Source organism: Canis lupus, chromosome 34 (assembly GCF_048164855.1).
Source record: "Canis lupus baileyi chromosome 34, mCanLup2.hap1, whole genome shotgun sequence".
In the NCBI taxonomy this organism is placed as follows: domain Eukaryota; kingdom Metazoa; phylum Chordata; class Mammalia; order Carnivora; family Canidae; genus Canis; species Canis lupus.
This window is the reverse complement of record NC_132871.1, coordinates 3167458-3186865: the sequence shown is the minus strand read 5'-3', so window position 1 is coordinate 3186865 and position 19408 is coordinate 3167458. Positions and strand designations below refer to the sequence as shown.

The following is a 19408-nucleotide window of genomic DNA, read 5'->3' as shown; positions in this document are numbered from 1 at the left end:
ATAACTTGTTTGAATATCAATTTAATCCTAGTTTATATCTAGAATTTTCATTTTTTTAATGTAAAGCAGAAATTATCCAGATAGCATAAGAAGTACTTTTTGTTTTCTGAACATAAGCCTAGGCTTAGCATCAATAGTTAAATATATCAAACAATCGAAACATCTTCACATTTTTTTCTCTATTCTGAATAAATAATGATGGTTGGCATAACAAACTATGCCAAGATAATGTTTATAGAGCAAATGATCTTGTTAGATGTTAAACAAATAACCAATGAAAAACATAAATATCAGTCTTGTCTATATGTTCAAGTGGATTGAATTGAGTGTTTGGAAAGCAACTTTTGTTTATTTTGTGAAGTTATTGGTCTTTGGTAATAAATAACTAGTGAATTCAAGACAAAGAGCTTTTCTTACATTATCCAATAAGAACAAACTATTCAGTTTTTATCTTATAACAGAAGTTAATATTTTGTGTGTTTTGCTCCTCAGGTTTCTATAAGCAATCTGTTTTTAATAAGCAATTTTAAATTTAATTTAGCCAAAGGAAATTTAAACAAGTGAACCCAAAGAACAAGCACATTTCAGATTTGTCTTCTTTAAGATGTATTAATATCTAGTGAATTCTTAAGTTTAAAAAAAAAGATTAGAAGTTGAACTGTTTTCTTTATCATATGTGTGTGTGTACATAATATACAAAGAAAACTTAAAATTCACAAAAAGCACAAAATCCAATTAAAAATGGGCAAAGGTGTGAGAAGATCCTTCATCAAAGAGGTTACATAGATGGTAAAAAAAATATGAAATTTTGCTCAACATCATGTGTCATTAAAGAATTACAAATTAAAACAACAAGATACCACTATACACCGATTAGAATGGATGCAAATTAAAGCAAAACGAACAAAACAAAAACAAAAACCGATAATATCAGCTGCCAGCAAGGATACTCTCATTGATCGCCGGTGGGATTGAAAAATGACACAGGATAGTTTGACTTCTAAACACAGAAGATAGTTTGAAACCCAACATACTCTTACCATATCCTCCAGCAGTTACACATGCTTGGTATTTACTCAACTCAGGTCAAAACTTACATTTGCAGAGAAATCTTTATGTACAATCCCCCCCCAAAATGGAAGCATCCACTATGTCCTTTAATAGGTCAATGGGTAAGCACCGTGTTACATTTGTACATTGGAATACTCTTCAGGATTAAGAAGAAACAAGGTCTCAAGCCATGGAAAGACATGGACAAACCTTAAATTCATATTGTTGGTGAAAGAAGCCAGTCTGAAAAAGCTACATAGCCTGTGATTTCAATTATATGACATTCTGGAAAAGGCAACACTTTTTTTTTTCTTTTACATTTGTTTTTATTTAAGTTCGATTTGCCAACATAGAGTATAACATTCAGTGCTCATCCCTTTAAAGACAATAACCAAAAAAACAAACAAACAAAAAAAAAAAACAAAAAAAAACAAAAAACAAAAAACAAACAAACAAAAAAAAGACAATAACCAAATCAGTGGTTCCCAAGTGCTCAGCGATAGAGAAGAGGTGAAGAAAGAGATTTTTTTGGAGGGGGCGTAAGACTACTCCGTACAACACTGAAATTATGGATACATAACACTGCATTTATCAACACACGGTGGGATGCATAGTGCAAACTGTAAAGCCTAACCTGTGTAAAAAAAAATTATATATATATCTCAGAAGGTCAGAGTATCTCAGGATGGAATGCAAGTTGTGGCAATAGAATTAAAACATATTTCAAGTATATGAAGCAACTTTACCGAAGATAGTGAGGGTGTAAAGTATTAGCCTGAGAAACTTTGGAGATAAGTGGCAATAAAGGCAAAAGCAACTGAACATAAACCCTGCACCCTAACTGACAATGTGTCCCCTTAACCCATCTTCCCAGAAGAGTAGAGGCTAAAATTCTGAAATCACTGTGTCTGTACAATGGAATTAAACTATTAACTAAACGGGAGCAAGTGTTAGCAGACAAGTCTGTCACTGCTGGAACAGGGAGCTTATGAATAAGCAAGGAGAACCTACAACAATTCATGTGAAAATGGATCAGAGTTGGAGTCATCAGTATGCACTCGTGTGTAATTTAATATAGATACAGGTGGTTACAAATAGAGATATTTATAGACATTTTCAGGTTAGAGTAAGTTTACAATCATACTCTCTTTGGGAAAAAAAATGGCTACGCCTGGGACTAGAACAGGAAACACACAAGATGAGCCTGGAAAACTTGAAATGCCAGAAAATAAGACAGTGTTCACAAAAATAAGTCAGTAAATAAGGAAAGAAAGGGAGAAAGAAAGATCATATCAAAGTGATGTAGGAACCCTGAAAATCTCCCCAATGACCAAATAGGGGGAACAATTTGAACCACAACACTTCTGTAGGATCGGGTTTTATCTCAATGCACAAGATAAATGTCCATGACTCTGTACTGATATAAATCAACGATAGCATAATAAACAAATGAGGGAGGAAAATGAGTCTCCTGTGCAGAAGAATCCCAAATATTTTTTTGATACTCTGCACTTGGAGAAGTTAAATCATAACTCCCTGCTTTTTAAGTGTGGGGCTGCAGATAGGGGCTTTCTTCCCCAAAGTACAGGATGGGAAGGAGAAATAAGAAGAGTAACTTCATAGTAAAGAAACCTGACAAAGACTGTCTTAAACCAGGTGATTTAAGTTAACATCACAGTGATAAGTCAGATCGATAGAATATAGACCTAAATAGGATGTGATAAAATGCGCTGTACAACTATAGTCTTTCTCCCCAAATACCCAGGTCTAATCATGAGAAAAACATCATAGAAATCCCAATTGAGAGACGTTCCATAAAACATCTGACTAGGAAAGCTCAAAACTGTCAAGGTCATCAAAAGCAAGGAAAGTCTGAAAAACTCTCACAATATAAAAGAGTGAGAAGGCAAGACTGCTGAACGTACTGTGGTGCTTTAAATGGGATCTGAGAACAGAAAAAAAATAAATTCGAAGAAAGAACTGAGGAAATTACAATAAAGTATGAGCTGTTGTTAATAATAATGACTCATTAATTGTGGAAAATGTACCTTATTTATGTAAGTTATTGATAATCGGGAAACTGAGTCTGGACCGTACGGAAAATCTTTATTCTACACATCCAGAATGATCCTAAAGTTTAAAACGTTTAAGTTTCCATATTATAACTGCTTTCCAAACACTATCGTGTGGCTGGTGGTTCTGTTATTATTCTGTAATCAGTTTGTACTATTCTTATTTGTCTCAAAATTCTGGCTCTTGCTGCTGGTATGCTCCGTTGTGTACATCACATAAGGTGCCACAACATGGGGACGGCGGAAAGAGTTTCTTAGCAACTGTACAAGTCTCATTCCACGACCCCGATCCCTCCAAAATGGAAAATCAGATGTAGGATCTGCAGAGGAGTGAGCAGAGTATTCTAATGAGCACACTTTTCTTTAGAAAGCAAGGGCAGATAGCAGGGAAATGAGTGATCCAAAAAACTTTAATTTCATAAAGAGATAAACTTTATTATTTTATTTATGGACAGAGTGCTTTTTTTTTTTTTTTTTTTGATCCCATACCAATTTTGAAAATCAGAATTTACCTCAGGTTTGGTTATAGTTCTTTTTCACAGCCTTATAAATTCTACTTCTCACCACCAACACCTACTTTTTTTTCTTTTTTTCCTGTACTTTGGTTGCTGTAGTTGGAGATGTGGGTTTAAAGGATGGGCAGAGGCAAGCAGGCTGTTTATTATCTTTTAATGATAATCTTAAAGCTGGCTGTTTATGAGATTCTTGACAATGAGTTTCTTTGGGGCTGTCCTGGCAAGAAGCATTCCTCCTTAAGTCCTGGCTGATTTTGTGTACAGCTTTTTTTTCTTTTGTTTTTTTTATCCTTTTTTGATTTCCAATCATGTGTTATCTGTTTGCTGTTTTCCAGAGTTTCCTTAGATGTTTTCTTCTATCAGTGGCATATTTTCTTATTTTATTTTTTGGTACTGTCGTATTATTATTATTTTTTTTAATTTTCTGTCTCCATTCAAATAGAATTCTTAGAGGGAAGTCAGGTATACATGATAGTTCTGGGCAAGTTTCAAATAAGAAATCTCCATGAGAGTCACTTGTGAAACGGCTTGAAAGACCATTTCCTTCTGTCTATCATGATGTAATCTCTATACAAAGTTTCAGTAACTTTGATTTAGAATGAGTTCTGGCAATCTGATGTCCTGAGAAATGGAATCTGTTTCTAGAACAGATTGGTAGAGCTTGCAACAAAACAAAACAAAAGAAAAGCAAATATTTTTATCTTGACCTCAGCATTACAACTTGAAATTATGTGACTAGAAGAATAATGCCATCAGTAAATGTATCTCAATGAAATGCAAGTATGAAGGCCATGGTGCTGTTTTATTTCTTGAGACAGTTGGGTTACCTTTCTCCAGTTACTTGTGATCTAGCAAAGTTTGAATATGCAGAGAAACTTTTCACAAAGCTGAAAACTTTTGGGTAAAAATGAGGTAGGAATGCCCACTCATGATGATTTCAACAAATATGCATATTTGTAATATCAAGGGGGAGAATCAGGTCAAAAAACATCCTCTTTTCTGGCATCTGTTAGTCTATTTTATTTTATTTTTTTCCTGTAAAATGCTCAATGGAAAAAAATCAAGTTTATAGGTCGCTCACTAAACCGTTCCGTGCTGACATTTAGGTAAGCTACCTTCTCTGAAGAATGTGCACAACAGACTCTAAAGGGAGAGAAGTATTTTATTACTTATCAAGGATTGCTTTAAATTATTTTCATTCTAATATTTCTTAATTATATAGAAATCTATAACTATGATGACTCTACTTAGTATTAACACATGAAATAATAAACCAAAAAATCAGATTAATACAAATATGACTGAGGATGTTTTGCAGCTATAATTACATTTCTTTGTACAGTATATAAGGCACTGAGGCCTACAGTCCAAATTCTTTTGAATTTTCTCTATGTATACTACTTGCTACTGAATGATGATTTCAGTTTTCCACTACTTTTCTTTACTCAAAGCATTTCAGAATCAAAATGTTGGTTTAGGAAAGCATGTCTTCTTTTTGACTCTAAATAAAAAAGAACACACTGACACACATTGCTTTGTAGCACTTGATTTAAATTGTTCATATGAAAAAAGAAAAAGAAAAAAATAAATTGCTCATATGAACGATTCAGAAAAACGTTCATGTGAATTTTTTGTATAATTATCTAAACTAAAACTACATATTTCACACCCCCACATATATTCAGATATTGTATGTACATATATATCATATATGTTTTTTCAAATCTATATTTTCCAAATATAACCTGTGAAATCTTGGCAAAACTTTTCACTTCTTCTCTAAATCTTTGGAGAATTGAAAAAATGGGTAATCCAAGACACCTTCCCACTGCCATATCCTGTGTAATTAGCAAAGCATAACATTTTAGAATTTTTCTGAAACAGAAAGAGAATCCTTATTAGCAGTTAAATCTGTGGGCATGTAGCAAAAAGAATCATGAAATAACAATCTGTAAAACACACTTATGAAGAATGTAGAGGTCACTATCATAGTTTCATATGTTGATAACTGAAATATGGTTCACACTGAAAAGAAACCATCAGAATTACTTCTTTTGCTGTAAAGATGTCAGCTATCACATTAGAATTGTCAAAGACCATTCATTCTATCTTTAGCTGAATGTTATCAATTAAATGTGCCTCACCAGCATAAGATCTTGATTGGTTTGCGTTTCAGAAGTGTACTGGGACGGCATTAATTTTATGTCATCCAGAGCTATCTATAGTGATAGAATTAGGGGCAATTTCATTTTCTTAATGAGATTCCTCCTAAGAGAGTTGGACTGAATGAGAGACAGGGTAGGAGATTTAACATGGTTACATTAAGGGAAAAAAAAAAATCCTGGGGGAAATATTATTCCCTCCAAGGTGGAAAATAAAAAAATAAACAGCAACATTTAACTTACAAACTATTTCTTCTCTGAAATTAATGCCTAAAATATTAAAGGATGGGCCTCCAATCTAGGGCACTTTGGTATAAGGATTATTTTGAGCTAAAGGCATTTGAAGAACAGCAGGTACAAGAATGGCATGCTGACCGCCCCTTTTCTTCTGGAAAGTAGGAGATAAAACTCCCTATTTCAGGAGGGAAGAGTTGTTCTTACCACCAGAGAGGGGGAGTAGAGACCAAGAGAGCCATACTAACAGGTCTTGTTAAAATTGCTTTCATTTTCCTTTATTCTCTCCATACGTGTTAGTAACTTTAACAGTTGCCAGTCTTTGTTCAACCAAGTGGAAAGGTTAGGCAAAGCCACTTCTATGGGTCATTGTGTTTTTACGGGAGGGTGGGGGGGTGGGGGGGTGTCCATATACATGTAAAAATCTGTATGCTTTTTTTTCCCCTTTTAATGGATCTTTTGTTCATTTAATGGATCTTTTGTCTCAGGCCCAGTCACGGACCCTAAGAGGGCAGAGGTAGAGCTTTGCCTCTGCTACAACATTAAGAGGATTTTAAAGAATAGGTCAATTTAAATGATGGGGCTGATTTTCCTTTCATTATTGGGCACGGCACCTGAGCTGAGATGACCCTTACACATTTTTATTTCATATTAACCAATATAGTGACTGGCTTAAAACTATTTATATATGTTCGTGTATTGTACATATTGCTTAAATCCACATTATCTGTTAACATTTTATTTGTACTGGTCGAGCTTTGAACTCTTGGTGTCATTTGAAAATTGCAGTAAAACACAGTGATAACAATAAATCACAGGATACTCAAAAACATAATGAAAATATTAGGCCAAAGCTATCAAAACACTTCTTATTTATTTGTGACTAAAAGGACTTAGGGGATTTTTCATGTTGACTTTTAAAAATAATTTAGTACCTTGAATTTTATATATATAATTACATTAGAGATGATAGACGACTGGTAAGTAGATAGGTAGGTAGATATTAAATAAAATCACAAGTACTTCAATGATTACAAGTCATGCTGAAGTTTCCAACCAAAGAGGAGTGATTTTTCTTCTAATTCTCTTGAATTTTTTCCACAATCTTTGCAGTATTATTTTCCTCTTTTTAGTGATTATAGAATTGTTCTTAGCCATTTTATTATAAACTGTTTTTTCCTTCTGCTCTAGCTTTCCTGCTTTTCAGAGATGATACCATCCATTCCGTTGGCTTCAATGATGTCCTCACCAGGTTTCTCTTCTGAACTTCCGTCCTGACTCTCTACACAGTCAATTCCACCAGCGTGTTTCACAGGAACCTCAAATTTATTTTATTTTATTTTTTTGGAACCTCATATTTAAATGGAAAACGATTGACTTTTAACTTCCCTTCCAATCTTGATCATTCTCCTAGTGTATAGTATCAATGAGATAATCCACTGCACCAGCCAGAAACCAGGGTGCTGTGCACACAGTCCTCTTCTCCTTCATGGGTGGTCCCACAAATCTAATCCATCGTCAAGCCCCACAGTGTTTACCTTTTAAATATTTTTCAAATTCACCTACCTCTCTCCTACACTGACATTGGTGCTACAGTGAAGCCACTGGGGGAAATTTTACATTGCAGCAGCTTCTAATTAGCTTAACAGCCTCTAGTCTTTCTTCCCTGGAATGTGTGTGTGTGTGTGTGTGTGTGTGTGTGTGTGTGTGTGTGAATAGAGAAAACATTTTGCAAAATTTTGACCTTATCAGAAGCTTAAAATCTTTTAGTAACATTTACTTAGATTAGTATCTAAACTCTTGAACTTAGTTTACAAGTCTCTACTCCTGCTGCCTCTTCTGTTGACTTCTTCCCACTGCCTCTGAACTTCATTCTATAGTCCATGACAGGACTTTAATCACTCTTACTTATCCCAAGCATTCGTCCATCTATTTCTTGTTCCCTGAAATATGCCTCTCTTTTCCCTACTCCAAATTCATTTGGCCAACTTGTACTTACTCTCTGCCCTTAATCTAATCCTCACTTCATCCAGGAGGAACTCCTAGATCCCTAAATTCTAGAGCAGTGTTCCCCCTACAGCCTTGAAGTGTTACAGGACTATGCTGTGCAAACATTATTCTCATTTCTGAAATGAGAAGATTGCCCCAGAGCAGGTTAATAACATTGTAAAGCAAAAAATCAGAGATAGGTTTTAAGCCCAATGTATTAATCTAAAGTCTCCTTACTTTAAATATACTGGCTCACTATAATACAGGTATGTACAAAATAGGATCCATCCACAGAGCTAAATTACGACTTGCATTTAATTTTTTCCCTTTAAAAAATCTTATTTTATTTAAACTCAAGTAATTAACATGTAGTATAATATTATTAGTTTCAGAGGTAGAGGTCAGGGATTCATCAGTTGCATATAAACACCCATTGCTTATTATATCTGGTGTCCTCCTTAATGACCGTCATCCAGTTACCCCTTACCCTCATCCACTTCCCCTTTGCAACCCTCAGTTTGTTTCCTATAGTTACGAGTCTCTTATGGTTTGCCTCCCTCTCTGATTTGGTCTTATTTTATTTTTCCTTCCCTTTCCCTACGACCCTCTGTTTTGTTTCTTAAATTCCACATATGCATGAGATCATATGATAATGATCTTTCTCTAATTGACTTATTTCTCTAAACATAATACCTTGCAGTTCAATCCACATCATTTCAAATGGTAAAATTTCATTTTTTTTGATGGTGGAGTAATATTCCATTTTATATATATCTACCACACTTCATCCATTCATCTGTCAGTGAACATGTGTTCTTCCAATCCATGAGCATGGGACGTTTTCCATTTCTCTGTCATAATTGCTTTCACAAGTGTTCTGTAGTTTTCAGGGCACATATCCTTTATTTCTTTGCTTGGGTTTATTCCTAGGCCTCTTACAATTTTTGGTGCAATTGTAAATGAGATTGATTCCTATATTTCTCTTTCTTCTGTCTCATTGTCAATGTATAGAAATGCAACTGTTTTCTGTGCATTGATTTTATGTTCTGCCACTTTGCTAAATTCCTTTATGAGTTCTAGCAATTTGGGGTGGAGTCCTTTGGGTTTTCCATGTAGAGTATCATGTCATCTACAAAGAGTGAGATTTATCAAAAAGGAAGAGAAAGGACCCAAATAAATAAAATCATGAACAAAAGAGGAGAAATCACAACCAATACCAAGGAAATACAAACGATTTTAAAACTGTATTACAAGCAATTATATGCCAACAAATTAGGCAATCTAGAAGAAATGGATGCATTCCTAGACACGTGTAAACTACCAAAACTGAAATAGGAAGAAATAGAAAACCTGAACAGACCCATAACCAGAAAAGAAATTGAAGTAGTAATCAAAAATCTCCCAACAAACAAGAATCCAAGACTAGATGGCTTCCCAGGGGAATTCTAACAAAACAGTAAAAGAGTTAATATCCAATTCCTCTGAAGGTTTTTCAAAAAATAGAAATGGAAGGAAAACTTCCAAACTCATTCAATGAGGCCAGCATACCTTTGTCCCCAAAACAAACAAAGACCACACCAAAAGGAAGAATTAGAGACCAATATCCGTGATGAACATGGATGCCAAAATTCTCACCAACATACTAGCCAACAGGATCCAACAGTACATTAAAAGGATTATTCTCCATTACTAAGAAGAACTTATTCTTGGGCTGCAAGGCTGGTTCAACATCAATCAATGCAAATCAATCAATGTGATAAACGACATTAATAAAAGAAAGGACAAGAACCATATGATCTTCTCAACTGATGCAGAAAAAGCGATTGACAAAACACATCATTCTTTCTTGGTTAAAAGTTTCCTCAGTGTAGGGATAGAGGGAACATACCTTAATATCATTAAAAGCCATATATGAAGAGGCCACACTGAATACCCTTCTCAATGGGGAAAAATTGAGAACTTTCCCCCTAAGAGCAGGAAGACAACTTGCATTTAATTTAATTTTCAAGAAGACAAATGTAAGAAACTCATTGGGGTATTTATGAAAATATAGGTGATGGTCATCTAGAATAAATTAAGCATTTCTGATGAAAAAAAAAAACTTAAATTGACATGTGTTAAAATTCATTTCACTCACAAATATATTTAGCATTATTATCCCTGCCCATCTACCTGTCTATCTATCTATCCATCTATCTATCTATCTATCTATCTATCTATCTATCATCATCATCATCTACCTCAGCTACTATCCTGCAAAACAATGGCAAAATCCAAAAACACATATCAAATTCTCAAAAATAGTCTAGACTTAGTAAACTCTACTATCATGACACATAACATTAAAATACCAGCAACATAGACTGACCAATGTCACATATCAACTAAAGGTTACCATGGATCAACTGTGGGTCTTCTTGTGTCTTTTATCTAAAATCTAGGAACTCCTAATTTCCATGTTTTATTTTTAGTCCTGAAGAAAAATAGTAAAAAAAATAAATTAATTAATTAATTTAAAATAAATAAATAAATAAATAAATAAATAAATAAATAAATAAAAATAGTAAGAGAACTGGTGGAAACACACAATGACTCCTCAAACATCTCTTCAGAGGTGGTCTATGTTATATCTGCTCTCAGGCATGGATAGATCCAATGTCATTGGGATGGAACTTCACATCACACAGCAGTGGGTTGGATTTGCCTAATCCCACTTATTTTTGCACTATTAATTGAGTAGAGGAAATATTAGTGAAAATGTTATAGAGTATGCAGCAGATAGATACATGCTGTATTGCACTTCATTACAATATGGAACCTTAAAGATGATTCTATAGGGGAATTTTATTTCATTTTCTATATGCTTGTATTACTGTTACTTCCTCAAGTTTTCTTTCTTTCTTTTTTTTTTTTTTTAGTTTGTCAGTGAGAATTATTTTTACAGCAAGTTTCTATCCATTATCTCCTTGATGATTTATCTTCAGACTCCTTGGAAGCTCTGCTCTCTTCGACTTTTTTTTTTTTTTCCCCTGAAGTCCTGGAAAAAAAGGAACTGAAACTTTCATATATTTCCTATTTTTATGCCCCCTTTCCAAGGAAAGACTTTTTTTTCTTAATAGAGGATCCATTTGCTTCTGATCAGATTTTAATTTTTCCCTAATCATTTTACTTTGATGTTAGGAAGTACTGATGAAATAAGCCAATTGATTCTATTTCAGAGTTGTCTCCACTTAAAAGTACATGGCATGAGTGTGCATGGGGGAGGTAGTTCCCCAGGAGAAATTGCCAATTTGTTTCTTAAGAAAGAGAATAAATAAAAATTGAGAAATACTATCAATCATAAATCACTAGTTTTTCCCTTTGGCAATATTATTTGTTAATATAACATTACATTTCATAAAAAAAAAAAACAGGAATGTGGATGAGAAATAAGATAGATAATAGATAGATAGATAGATAGATAGATAGATAGATAGATAGATGATAGGTAGATAGATGATAGATAGATGATAATAGTTGATAGACACTTAGAGGTGTACCACAGAAATGTGTATAAATAAGATCTAATGATGCAATCATTGTTTCCTTATATGTGTAAGAAATCAAAGTGGAGAGAATTAATGGAAAAATTTCAAATTTGAATTTTTATTCTTAAAATATTAGTTATGTTCAGTTTTGTTGAAATATGTTTCAAAGAATCACATATTGGCTTGTATATGTAATTTCAATTAGAAATCAGATTGTATATTATAAATATAAATATATTAGTTATTGTTTACATTGTCTTTAAGAATCGTCAGCACTAAGAACACCAATAATTTGTGGATGTAATCCTCACATTACTTATTGCCATTGTTACATTTATAATGAATAACTCATAAAATCTTCTCAGAAGTCTCAAAACATATATCCAATAGGTTAATAGTTTATGATTCAGTGAGTTTTTTTAAAGATTTTATTTATTTATTCATGAGACACAGAGAGAGAGAGAGGCAAAGTCACAGGCAGAGGGAGAAGCAGGCTCCTCACAGGGAGCCAGATGAGGGACTTGATGCCAGGACCCTGGGATCACGACCTGAGCTGAAGGCAGATGTTCAACCATTGAACCACCCAGGTGCCCCTGATTCAGTGTTTTAAGTATTTCCTTCAAGCACATAATAATCTTTATTGATCTTGTTTGGATTTTTAAATTATTTTTAATATATTCTTTTACACAATCTCTCATCTTAGTTAAAGACTCTTTGAAACTAATGTTACAAACCCATATATGTCTTCTGACTGCACATGACTACAATGGTAACATCTTCATTCTAATAACATTAAGGCATTGCCAAAAGATGAATAATTCTTTTCCTATGACGCTAGCAAAAGTGAAGCAATTTCTGCATGTGCTCTTCCAATTACTATACATGCATATTCAGCCATTTGCCTAATCAAATATTATTTATTGCCTACCATATGCCAAGCTCTATTTTATCACTGGAGATATGGTAATGTAGAAAGCAGATAATGTCCTTGCCATTTTAGATCTTATCTTCTAGCAGAAGGATTCAACAAAATATGTAAATAAAATCAAATACATCAACACACTAACTTCAGAGTAAATAAGTGCTATGAAGGAATTTAATAATGTAACAGAGTGACTTGGTGGGTGAAATTCTATGGAATGTGGCCAGAGAAGGCCTCTCCAAATATATTATATGTAAGCCCAAAAATACAAGGTCATAAGAAAGCTCAAACTTACTCAGTGGCTAACTAATTGAAATCGTGCAGCTCATAAAAAGTTGTTCATATTTTTCTCTACTTGCTACCTTTTTTTTTCCCCAGAGAAGTAACAAAATAAATTTTTATATAGTCATTCTTAAAACCATGTGAAGATCTAATTGCAGAAGTACAGAAAGAACAGCAGAAAAAAAAAAAAAAAAAGAACAGCAGAGAATCCAGTTAGGTGGCTATTGCAGTAATCCATGTGACAAGGACCAAGAAAGTGGCAGTGGGAATGGAAAAAAAGATAGGTTTTATTTTTCGATAGAACTGAAAGGATTTGTGTTTGGAGTGGATGTGACAGTGTAGTGAAAGAGAGGAATCAAGACCTCATAAGTTTTTGCTTCAGCATCTGTATCAATGGTAGAGTCATTTGTTGAGATAAAAAGAATTTGGGAGAAGCAGGTCTGAGGGAAGGCAATCAAGTTTTAGATACAATGCATGTTAATATAAAAAAAAAATACCATAGGAGATCTTAAGAAAGTGGTTAGAAAAGCTATTTTGTGACATATAGTGAAAGGCCTATATGCAGGTACATATCTTGAGGACACACGAATCTAGATGAATCTAAAAACTTTAGGGGAAGGCAGGGCTCAAAATATGTTTTGGGAAATCCCAACATTTAGATTTAGTTAGAAGATAGAGGGTCCAGCAAAAAGGATGAAGTGAGTAAAAAATTAAAAAAGAAAAAAATACTCTCATGTCAGCATATTATGTCAAAAAAGAAATGTATTTTTAGAAAGATAAAGTTCTAAAAAAAGGAAAATGATGCTAAGAATAAGAACTATGCCAAGAGAAAAATACAGGATGGATGAAGTGAGTAAAAAATTAAAAAAGAAAAAAATACTCTCATGTCAGCATATTATGTCAAAAAAGAAATGTATTTTTAGAAAGATAAAGTTCTAAAAAAAAAAAAAAAAAGGAAAATGATGCTAAGAATAGGAACTATGCCAAGAGAAAAATACAGGATTTCACATTATGGAAGCTGTTGAATCTGATAAGGTCAGTGCCATTGAAGCGGTTGATGGGGAAGTCTATTGAGGCCAGATTAATACCAAAGAAGAGTTGAGGAATAGGCAACAGGAGTTTCATCAGCCCTTCAAAACATGTAACTTGTGGAAAATTATTTTTATAAATGGAGAAGTGATAGTTGTACTTGCAGGAGAAGGAAATTATTAAAGATTCAGTCATAAAAATAAAATAATTTCAAGAGTGAAGTTCTTGAGGAAGTAAGGGCAGATTTGAGCCAAAGCATGAGTGTGGGTTTGGAGTTGTATGTTTGGCCCATTATAGAAGCAGAAAAGTTCATCCACGGTGGCATCAGAGAAAGATTATACTAGTAAGTAGGGAAGAAGTTTTGTTGATTTGGCCTGATGTAACAGAGGGAGTGTCTACATGATGGCTTCCATTTCATTAAAAGACTTAATATATTAAAGCTCGTAGAATAGTGTCTGGTCCCGAGTAAGTATGAGTGTTAGCTACTAATATCCCCCCGCCCCATGTATAAAGGATCTTATTAGGTGACCTTGGCCTTTCTTGGTACTTTACTCATTCTGCCCCAAATAAGTAGAAAACCATATGTTATTGATAGATCTTGAAATAATAACACTGAAAATGTATAGTGTGGTCTCATTGAAGTTTCCTCCTGGCAGTAACCTCTTTGAGGTGAACAAATGCCTTTGCTCCTCCTTGCCATGACATTAATGTATTTGGGTGAAATGTTCAAAGCTGAGATCTGACCTGGTCCATTGCTTCTCTACAGTGGAGTTTATTATGAGTAGATCTACTTACCTATAAACATAAGTAAGCCATGTCTTTCAATTTAGACTTCTTCGTTAACAAAAATGATAATGTATTTTCTATCTATGACCCCCTTGTCTTTTGGTCACTTGGTCTAGAACAAAAGCAAGGAACAAAGGAGGTATTTAACTGGTCTCATTAGAGACTACTGCTATCTTCCTAGAGATTACTGGTTGTGTAAAATTGGGCACATAATTAATATATCTTTAAATCAATTTCCACATCAATTAAATATGGATAATAAGAGAGCTGATCTCGTGGGGTAGTTTTGAACATTTACGATAATGATTAAAAGTATGCTTGCAGGTTAGTCATGCTTTACAATGTGAACTCTTTGTTTCAATATGTCTATATCAATAATAGTAGTTAACTGAGTGAAACCAAAGATCAAGGGTAGACAAACAATAGCACAGGAAATCAGGAAATGATTGGAAAAAGAAGAAAGGAGTATATTTAGAAAGAGGAAGAGAGTACATATTTAGAAAATCTCCATTAGTATATGGGATTCTTAGGTCAACTGAGAGAAAATTCTTGAAATGGTATGTTGAAAATCAAAAGCTATTGTCTACTTCATTTCCCAAGCCATTTACTGGGAAAGTGACAAGTTAAACGGGGAAGGACTGTAAGTAGATGTTCAATCCAAATTGACAACTTGATACCATGAAAACGACAAGATTGTCTGCTGGAATCCAAATTCGATTCTATTGTGTCACTTTTTTAAGTTTAGTGCTAAATATTCACCAATGTAAACATTCATCCAACAGTATTATTGATAGACATTATTGATTTGTTTGCTAAGGGATAAAGATTTAATTACGATAATGCCTTGGATCGTGAGAGGGTGATCACCAAACCTACATGAAGTGAAATTGTTTTGGTTTTGAGGTCTGTCTTCTACTCCTACATCTCTTAAAAAAAAAAAAAAAATCAAAACAAAACAAAACAAAAAACAGAAGTTGAGATGAGAAGATAGTATTTCAGGCAAGGGGAAAATCATGCAAAGATATGGAGATAAGTGAAAAGTATTTAGGAAATAGAATCTAACCTATGTGGCTGTGTCAACAGGTAAAAATAAGCAAACAAGCTGGGGATTTATTGTCCACAGAAAGTTTGAATCTTATTTTTAAGATGATGGAAACCAGCCAAAAAATGTTAAATAAGGGAGTAAGGGAGTAGTATGAAAGGATACGTTCTTTAGAAGTATATAGATATATATATTTTAACAAAAAAATATATATAATGTCATAATATATATAATATATATAATACATATAATATATAGATATATATTTTAACAAAATATATATAACGTCATTATATATATAATATATAAATGTAATGTATTATATATATGTTATATATAATATAAATCTATATATAATATAAATGTATATATATAACATATATATTATGACATTATATATACATAAGTATATTTTGTCAGAATAGAATGAAGGCCTGAAAAAGCTCATCATTTGTACCATAAACCCGCTGAGACCTGAATGGAGCCCGACCGTGGTAGGTCGTCTTATTCTGTGCTCCAGCCCTAGTCCTCCTGTGACTTTCAGTGACTCCCTGGAGGTAAGCTCTAGTTCCCTGGCCCGCTGGCTGGCCTGGCCAAGTGATTCGCACCCAAGAGCTGTGAGTGAAGAACCAGAATGACAGGTCCAGGGAAATGCTCTAAGAGTCCACAGTCATGTCTTCATTTCACTGACTCATTTCCTTCTGCAGTAATTACAGCATGTCCCAGAGAAGGGGTGCTCCTTCAGCCCGGGGGGCAGATGGTGAGCATGCATGCGCTGACCTGTGGCGGGCTACCAGCAATGGCTGTCCTCTACCATGAGAGGAAAGGGAATGTTTCCTGCTGAAGGCCACGGGGATTTTGAGTTTCTTGTTAGGTCCATAGTATACTAAGTTATACTTAGAACCGAATAGGTAAGAGTGAAGAAAGGGTAGACTCATGAGCAGGATGATGAAAGTAAGGAATGGCCAAGAAAAATCAAAGGTGATTTTCCTGAGTGGATAACTGGTCACTATCAAAATGCAGGCATTGGGCTCCTTTTATCCTCAAAACCAATGCTAGCAAGTGACCCTTGTTTTCCCTTTGACAGATAAAGTAACTTATACCCTCAAAGTCTGTCCCAGATCAGATCAGAGGTTAGTAGGGAAACCAGGATGGTAACCTCATGCTCCATTATTAATGGGGAAGGAGGAAGAAGTTTGTGGATCACTATGAGTGATGAAGATAGGAATTTCTCAGTTGTGAGAGGCAGACCTCACCATAAACATAATCAATTGATCCGTGTCTCTGATATTTTCAAAGACTTAATCAGATGACAGTCACTGCCAGAACCAGTATCTCTGTCGCTGTTTCTCCTTCTACATATCTTGGATCTGATTTATTTGCATAGCTTAATTCCCAAACACTTCCCATAACGGGTGACAATACGGCTGCCTATAATTTGGAGGCAGTGATCACAGAGGAAGAAAAGCCAAATTAAAAAAAAAAAAAAAAAAAAAAAGCCTATCGAAAAGGATGTTATTGGGTCTCTTTGGGCCAGGTGTCTGTCTCCAGGACTAATTACCACGGTCTGAGCAATGACTGACTAGGTCTATGACTTGAGGTGTGCAAGATAATGAGACAGACGTTCCCTCGAGAACTAGTTAAAGTTCTTAAAGATTATTATGAAGAGTAAGCAGGGGCTAAGTGTGATAAAATATGAAAGATGTCACTGCATACGGTAGCTTCTTACAAATTTATTTTGAGCCTTACATGGTATATCCAGTGGCAGGGGAGATACATTGTTGGAACTCAGAAGAAAGCTCTGCAGTGAAGTTACTGAGCTTTAAATAACTGACAGATAGATGTTAATTCAGGTCTTAGGTTTCTGTTCTATTTCTATGATGTTTTCAGTGAATTTTACATTCATTTATTTTTCCGACTTTTATCTAAGTATCCTTCATAATTTAAAAATTGATTTGAATAGCTTCGGCAACACATATACTAGAATTGGAACGGTGTAGAGGAGATTAGCCTGGCCCCTGTGCAAGGAGGACATGCACAAATTAATTTATTATTTATTTTATTTTTATTTATTTATTTATTTGCACAAATTAATTTAAATGATCATTTATTAATACATTATAAACTCATATGCATGTGCACACACACACAAAGCATGCTTGCCTTGATGGAAGCATATTATTTAAATGATTCTTTTTTAAAAATTTTTACCACATTGTATTTCTTAAAGTATCAAGCCATATCTTCACAATGACACAGCAGGATCAGCCTCATCTGTGTAACCAGAGATGTGAAGAAAGAATGAAATAATTTCAAGCAATCACATTTAGACTGATTGTATCTAGATCTTTGCTCAACTGCTCTTTTAAGCGACTATAAAGAGAAAACTCAAGAACAACCACCTACCTATTATGGAATTGAGACATTTAATATTCATTATTTTTAAAAAAAAGATCTTAAAAACTCACGTTTTACACCCAAACAATTTGACAAGTATTCATTCTTACACCAAGGTCTGGTACAGTAAATGGTTTTTGTCTTTGGAACCTAAACGGCAAGAGTTCCTTGGTATAAGCGTATGCTGTTTTAAAGGACAGTGATAGGGAGGCCTGGGTGGCTCAGTGGGTTAAGCGTCTGCCTTCAGCCCAGGTCATGGTCCCAAGGTCCTGGGGTCGAGTCCCTGCTCAGTGGGGAGTCGGCTTCTCCCTTTCCCTCTGCTGCTCCCCCTGCTTGCACTCTCTCTCTGTCAAATAAATAAAAAAAAAACTTTAAAGGAAAGTTACATAGTCTTGAAACATTCAAACACAACTAGGATTAAGACAAACTAAGTTTATTAAATCAGGTCGGTGAATGGCAAATAGAAAGAATAGGATAGTGTAAATGCACTAAACAAAATAAGTGTTCTAGAAAAGACTTCTTAAAAGACAAAATATAGTACCGGTCAAGTTAGCCACTATTCTAAACAGTCTGGATTAATGCTAGTGAAAAATTCATTTTCCAAGTATCCTGTGAAAAATAAGAATATAAATATTAATTCCAAGTTGATGTAAGACTTTTTTTTTCCAAAAGCCTTTTCAACACAAAACTTCCCATTCAGTGTAGCAAAGCATAAATGTGCAAAGCTGTGGCTTCTCTACTGACGATAAATGTTCCCTTTATCCCTGCACTTATATATCTAGGTTTTTTTACATTTATATTTTTCTTTTGATTTACATTTGTTTCTAGCTGTTGCCCTGGGCCATTCTGTATATGACAATCAATTTAAAACAACTAAAAAGAGAGAAATGATAAAAACATCAACATAAACAACCATATTCTTTTATATTGAGGCCCATGGCTGTTATTTACAGACTCTTCAGTAACAAGTACCATAAGCATTTACAAAACCAATGATTTTTATAGTGTAGAGTTTTTATTACTATTTTCCTTGCGAGTTTGTGAGAATTACACTGTTCTAACTGAAATTTTTCCTTGTTGTTGCATTTGCCTTTTTTGGTTTCTTTTGCTGTTAAAGATTCAAGGAGAGACTGAAGAAAGCATTTGAGATAGCTACAATATTCACCAGTAAGAAAACTTCAAATAAAAGGATTGCTTTATAAAACTCAGTGGTATGGTGTTCAATTAAAAAACTGAAATACTTTGAAAAAAAAATAAAGCACTTTGTAATATGGTATCCCATCGTGGAGAAAAATAAGCAGCTTAGAATGAGTTCTTTCCGTACTGAGATGTAAGCAGGCTAACAAATGTTAAGTGTGGAAAATAAATATTGAAATGTCATTGTTCAAACTAATGTATTTC

The 19408-nt window shown here is 34.2% G+C and overlaps 1 long non-coding RNA gene and 1 other non-coding gene across 3 annotated transcripts in view; both read left to right on the top strand.

Moving 5' to 3' along the window:
* Positions 1-19196, top strand: part of LOC140624369 (uncharacterized) — a 33399-nt gene extending 14203 nt beyond the window's left edge. The window contains exon 3 of one of the 2 annotated variants that reach the window (XR_012023851.1): positions 19125-19196. This is a non-coding gene — a long non-coding RNA (uncharacterized lncRNA). Of the gene's footprint in view, positions 1-7224; positions 7353-19124 lie in introns of those variants that run through there. The other variant, XR_012023849.1, reaches the window with a different exon arrangement.
* Positions 17568-17674, top strand: LOC140624636 (U6 spliceosomal RNA). The gene has a single exon (XR_012024094.1). It is a non-coding gene; the product is annotated as a U6 spliceosomal RNA (small nuclear RNA).
* Positions 19197-19408: the final 212 nt, after the last annotated feature.